Source organism: Saccopteryx bilineata, chromosome 4, assembly GCF_036850765.1.
Source record: "Saccopteryx bilineata isolate mSacBil1 chromosome 4, mSacBil1_pri_phased_curated, whole genome shotgun sequence".
Lineage (NCBI taxonomy): Eukaryota > Metazoa > Chordata > Mammalia > Chiroptera > Emballonuridae > Saccopteryx > Saccopteryx bilineata.
Window position 1 is genome coordinate 298101723 of NC_089493.1, and position 7014 is coordinate 298108736.

Here is a 7014-nt window from a genome sequence, read left to right on the forward strand (position 1 = left end):
CCGTGCAGGGTCACCCCACAGAGCAGGACGCACTTCCTCCGGACGCTGCTGCCTCGCAGTCCTCCCCGTCGGTGTGTAGCTCACGGAGGGGTTCGGGTGGTGCTTGGTGTGATCTGAAGCCGTTCCCTGTGTCTGCTGGCTCTGGGGCCTCCTGGGAGGGAGAGGCCAAGGTCAGTAATTACCTGTGCCCTGCCCGTAACATCCAGCATGAGCTACAAAGCCATCCTCAGGTGGTTGCCATTTATGCTATGCTTGGAAGTACCAGAAGAGGTCAGTTTGTGAACCAAGGCCAGTTGCTGCTCGTGCCAGCCTGGAGCCCTTCACAAGAGGTATGGGACATACAGAGGCCAGAAGTTGCTTATTTGGGGTTTCTGGACCTTTGAGAGATTTTAGGAAGGTTCAAAGCGTGACCCATGACAGCCACTTGTCTGGAAACATCCCTAGAAGCAGCTTTTGGTGAGCCCGCAGGTTGGGTGGGATGGGGTCTTGGCATCACCTTGAGTGGTGAGTGGTGTCAGCTGGGTCGGTAGAAACCGAAAGATGACTCCTGCCTGCGCCTGCATCTAAACGGTATTTTTATTTGAAAATATCTTTAAAAGTCACAGAAGCAATACGTGATAAATCTTTTCAACAACGCAGGGCAGAAAGATTAAAACCCTGAAAGCTGCTCTTCACTCCCTTCACATGTCAGTTCTACTTGGGCCCCGAGAAACGATCTCTGTGTCTTTTGGTGTGTATCACCCAGAACTTTTTCTGTACATTTTTCTTTTGTAAATACACATATCATGACATAAATATATAAATGATGTTTTATTTATTCAAGAATGTATTTTTTTTTTCAGATCTAAAAATCTCTGAAATAAGGATTCGTCTTACAATTCAAGGCAAAAATACATCGACAGAACAGAAACAGACTGATCGATGCGGAGGACAGACTGACAGGTGTTGGAAGGGAGGGAGGTTGGGGGCTGAGTGAGGAGAAATGAACGGATGAAGCCAAGGAACAAATCTCAGGTGCAGGCGACAGTGTGGAGACTGCAAGAGGGAACGAGGGAGTGAGGAAGTAGATGAGGGTGGAGGGTGGACGGGGGATGGAAGGACCCTGGATTTGAGGTGGTGAACACACAATACATTTTACAGATGATGTATTATAGCATTGTATACCTGAAGCCTACATAATTTTATCAACCAGGGTCACCCCAATAAATTCTATTAAAGGTCCTGGCCGGTTGGCTCAGCGGTAGAGCGTTGGCCCGGTGTGTGGAAGTTCTGGGTTCGATTCCCGGCCAGGGCACACAGGAGAGACGCCCATCTGCTTCTCCACCCCTCCCCCTCTCCTTCCTCTCTGTCTCTCTCTTCCCCTCCTGCAGCCAAGGCTCCATTGGAGCAAAGTTGGCCCAGCGCTGAGGATGGCTCCATGGCCTCTACCTCAGATGCTAGAATGGCTCTGGTCGCAACAGAGCGACGCCCCAGATGGGCAGAGCATCGCCCCCTGGTGGGCGTGCTGGGTGGATCCCAGTCAGGCGCATGCGGGAGTCTGTCTCTCTGCCTCCCCACTTCTCACTTCAAAAAAAATACAAAAAAATTTTTTAAATAAAGACAATGTACAGCAAGTGGCCAATTTTTTTCCTTTCTTGGAGGCATGTAAAATATGGTGCACCTTGAATGACGTGAATGGCATTTCTGAGTAATAAGACACAGCAGATACAGTGCTCACATAATTATGTAGATGTATGGCTGTGGGAATTACTGCGGACAGCTCTCAGGATCCAGGGGTCGGCCTCATTCATCTTCACGTCCGCGTGCTCTGTCACTGCGTGAATGTACCTCCAGCCATAGCCGCGATAGGCAGATTTTCAAATTAGTTCCAAAGCTTCCTGGTGGGAAACAATGCGTTTGCAATGACCTTCTTTGTCCCCGAATGTTTAGGCCCTGGTGTAAGTGTTTCTGAAGGGGGGAGTGCTACCTTGTAAAGGTTTCTTACTTACCCTGTAGGAGGAAACAGGGTCATTCAGAACGCAACCAGACACATGTTAAATTCCCACTCCAAGGCTGCCGTGTTGAACAATCCGAAGGAGCTCCAACTGTCATCGGAGTCAAGAGTCAGGACACCTTCTCTGTGCAGAGCCAGTTAGTGACCCTCTTAGACTTCGTGGGTTACTCTGTCTGTGCTGCAACCACTCAGCTCTGCGGACGCCGCCCTGTGAAAGCAGCTATCCACAGCACAAAATAAATGCAGTGTTCTGCGTTCTGGTGAGACTTTGTTGACGAAAAAGGGTGTCAGGTTGGATCTGTCCTGAGGGCCGTAGTTTGCTGACCGCTGGTGTAAGTGAGTGGCCCTTCCTGGAGTTAAGCAGTGCCCAGTCGGGCCACCCCATCGTAGTAGCCCCGCCTGGCCCCCCTACACTCCGGAGACCTGACTCAGGATAAATGTCATAGCCTTTCCAAACTGGAGTTTTTAACCTGTAGTTGTTGAAATAGAATACACAATCTAAAATATATTTTAAAGTACGTGTTATATTAAATGAAAGTGAACACCTGAGTATGTGTGTATGACTCAGTTTCTTCATTAAGAAAAATAAATCTACCTGACCTGGCGCTGGCACGGTGGATAGAGCGTCGGCCTGAAATGCTGAGGACCCAGGTTGAAAACCCCGAGGTTGCCGGCTTGAGCGTGAGATCAGAGACACGCCCCCGTGGCTGCTGGCTTGAGCGTGAGATCAGAGACACGCCCCCGTGGCTGCTGGCTTGAGACCAAAGGTCGCTGGCTCGAGCAAGGGGTCACTGCCTCTGCTGTAGCCCCCAAGTCAAGGCACATATGAGAAATCAATCAATGAACAACTGAGGTACCGCAACAAAGAATTGATGTTTCTCATCTCTCTCCTTTCCTGTCTGTCTGTCCCTGTCTCCCTCCTCCATAAATAAATAAATAAATCTGTTACGGTGATTGTGAGGTTAATGGGATGCTCCACGTTAAGCATTTGCAAGTGCTTGGCAGATGCTGCGGTTATTAAAAGACTTTTTTTCCTTTTATTAATCACGAAATTTATAATTATTCATTCACAGAAGCAAGCCACAAGCCAGGTGAGTCTGAACTCTCAACTGTGTGCCTGTCCTTACAGCACCGGCTGCCTCAACCAAGGAAGGGGTTCCTGGGTATTTTTGAAGGGGGGGTGAAGACTTTTCTAAAATCTCAGCATGTCCGTGTTGGACGTCGCGGACCCTGGGGTCTCAGAGTATCCGGTGATCCCACCCACGCACCCCCACTGGAAGGGGCAGCTCCTGCCAGACCCCACCCTGGGGGCTGGCACATCCCGAACCGCGGCTTCTCCTGCTGTTTGCACAGACTCGGTGTGATCGCAGCTGTGTGCCCGCGACGCAAACGCAGCCACGGAGCGGGGGACCAAGTCGTCTCATCAAGACGGAGATAGGAGAGCTCGTGAATATTATCAGAAAAGAACAAACCAATAAATAAGAGATTCTCAAGTAAAATCAGACAGCCTCGCTTTCCACTGCTAACAAATGGAGTGTGCAAACCACGTGATTGCCCCAGGCGTCCTCCCCGCCAGACAGATGTACAGAATATCAATCGTGGGGGGAGGGGAGCTGACAGGCGGCACGAGGGGTTGACACAGTCATTACCCCGCGAGCCGCCCTCAGCCCTGCGTCCTCTGACCTGAAAGCCCTCCAGAAAAACGCCTTGCCCCCCGAAGGCCCCCCAGGGATGAAGGTGAGGAGTCCCCTCTCCTCCTCCCCTCTCCTCCCTTCCCCTCTCCTTCCCCGTCTTCCTCTCCCCTGTTCACCTCCCCTCCACATCTGATTTCTATTCCAGAAAGAGACCTTGACTTCAGCTCTCGGGTCATGAAATATTCAATCTACTTGGACACCTTTTAATTAACCTGCGGGTTCATTCGGGCCGCTGCGCCTCGACACCCGCCTCCTCGGAGACCTCTTCTCGGATCCAATTAGCTGGCTGTGCGCACCGGCCCGGGAGCCACACACCAGCCAACCCGGGAGCTGGTCTGCGGACTGTCCACCCTCATTCTCCTGGTCAGCGGTCCACGTCTGCCCGGAAGAGGTGGCAGGTGGACTAAGGTCTGCCCTGCAGGAAAGTCCGAGGTGACTTCTGAAGAATGAGGACGTGACAGCCGAGTCCACGCCGCCCACCTCTCGGACCATCCACAGTCCGGACAGATCGGGAGCACAGATGTTCCCTCCGAATCCCTCCGAGCACAGATGTTCCCTCCGAATCCCGGAGGGCGGGGGTTAGAACAGGGGTCCCCAAACTTTTTACACAGGGGGCCAGTTCACTGTCCCTCAGACCGTTGGAGGGCCAGACTATAAAAAAAACTATGAACAAATCCCTATGCACACTGCACATATCTTATTTTAAAGTAAAAAAACAAAAAGGGAACAAATACTCGTCCTCACCTGACTGACTATAATTCTCAGCCCCCCTCCTCCCATGTGGACTCAATGATCTCAGGATTGATTTGCATTTGTTGACATTTTTCTCTGTTAAAAAAAAAAAGAAAAAGCAGGCTTTTCATTGCTGTTACTATGTTGCGCTGGTGGATTTTTGTCTCCCAGGTCGAGTAATGAATACAATTTGATGAATTGATGCACGCACGACGTTGAGCACAGTGTTCCGCGTCTGTTCAGCGCTCAGCCAATAACGGGTATTTTGATTAATTATTTCTGTGATTATTATTCCCATATTCATGCTGGAGACAGGCCTGAGTTTCGGTGCTGCTTGGAATGGGTCCCATGGCATCCAACACTCAAGTGGTTCTGAGTAAGATTTGCCAGGAAGCTGTGGGGCTGGTTTTGACATGAAATATAGAATTCACAAGTGGGCTGCATGTCCCACGGGAAGTCTCCCCCTCTCTCCCCGAATCCTATCCCGTCACCCACCCAGTGTCGGACCAGGCAGCTACTACATGCCAGGCATCATGATGCTGAGGATTTCTGGGAGTCAAGACAGTCAGCCTGACCTGTGGTGGCACAGTGGATAAAGCGTCGACCTGGAAATGCTGAGGTCGCCGGTTCGAAACCCTGGGCTTGCCTGGTCAAGGCACATATGGGAGTTGATGCTTCCAGCTCCTCCCCCCTGTCTCTCTCTCTCTCTCTCTGTCTCTCTCTCCTTCTCTCTCTCCTCTCTAAAATGAATAAATAAAATAAAAATTTTTAAAAAAATTTAAGACAGAAAGGGTTCATGCCTTCGAAAGGGTGAAGCCTCGAGGGTTTCTCGCCCAAGCCAGTGACAAGAGCGAGTTCTATATAAAACATAGCATAGCCGGAGACTGGAACCGGGGCCTGTGTTCACACACTTCCTCTGCCCGGCTGGCCTATGAGAGAGGGACTGCTCCCGCCCTCCTTACAGACTAAGGCCCGTGGAGGTAGATCATTCCGCCTGAAGCCACACCCAGGCGGCCGCAGAGCGTTCTGGCTCCGGAGCCCACACAACGAACTCCTACGTGAGGCTGTAGCATTGGGTCCGGGTCACTGCTTTCTTTCCCGTTAGCAGATTCTTTCTCGTTGGTTCCCATGGTGGGGGGGGGGCGGGGGTTAGAACAGGGGTCCCCAAACTTTTTACACAGGGGGCCAGTTCACTGTCCCTCAGACCATTGGAGGGCCAGACTATAAAAAAAACTATGAACAAATCCCTATGCACACTGCACATATCTTATTTTAAAGTAAAAAAACAAAAAGGGAACAAATACAATATTTAAAATAAAGAACAAGTAAATTTAAATCAACAAACTGACCAGTATTTCAATGGGAACTATGCTCCTCTCACTGACCACCAATGAAAGAGGTGCCCCTTCCGGAAGTGCTGTGGGGCTGGATAAATGGCCTCGGGGCCGCATGTGGCCCGCAGGGCCGTAGTTTGGGGACCCCTGGGTTAGAATGTGCTTAAACTCTACGGAAAGAGGAAGCAGATTAGGGGTTGCTAGGGGCTGGGAGGGGTGAGCTTCGTCTTGGGACAGTACAAACGTTCTGAAACTGGACAGTGGTGACGGGGGTACAGCCCTGTGAATGTGTGTCTTTAACCCCCTTCCGTGACACCCTTCAACATGATTGAAGCGGTAGATGATACGTTATGAACATCCCCCCTCCTCTGCTCCCCAGATGTCAGGAATCCTTAGGGATGGGGTCTGATCTCCCTCAGATCCTCACCCTACCTGGAACTTTTAAGTTCTCAGCACTCCTGTCTTGATCGGGTTCCTGGTTTTCGGCAGCCTTAGAAATGTGGCTTACTTCATTTTGTTTTGTTTTTATCATCGTCACTCTTGTGGTTATTAAAAAACACACAACAGAGCCTTTCGAGGAGTCCAGAGGGTTCCCACTTATTGAAGAGGGACTGGACCATTGATAGAGGTGACCCTGAGGGTGAGGGGACAGTCCTCTGGAGCCAAGAAGGGCTGGGTTAGAGCGGACAAGGTGCTTTTCCGCAGAGGAGGTGATACGGTGAGGTGAGAGGGTGACACAAGGACGTCACTAACAAAGCTCAGCTTCAGAGCCAGAGGTCTGGGCGGGGGCGCGGATCGAGGCTGAAAACAGAAAACAGCCCCAGGCTCACGAAGGGAGAGACTGGGAAGCCTGGTGGGCAGCAGAACACCATACCATAAAAACAAGACAAAAAACAACCATCGCGGTGAACCAAACCCTTTTGGAGGGCTTTCCACAGGCCATGTACTGTTGAAGGATTTTCACACAGCAACTCACGCGTTCTCTATTATTATTAACCCCGCTTTATAGATGAGAAAAACGAAACCCAGTGAAGTTAGGACTCACCCACGGTCTCCCAGCTCGCTGGTGGCAACAGACGAATTCCAAGACAAACTGGTCAGGAGCCAGAGATCCACTCTCACGGAACTAAGATTCCCGTCCTGCTGAGGGCTAACCGCTGGCCTGCTGAGATGAGGGGTCCCCCCTGAATTTGGGGTTTGAGGATACAGATGACACCCAGACCTCAGACTGTTGGACTCACAAAGAAATAAGCCAGTAACC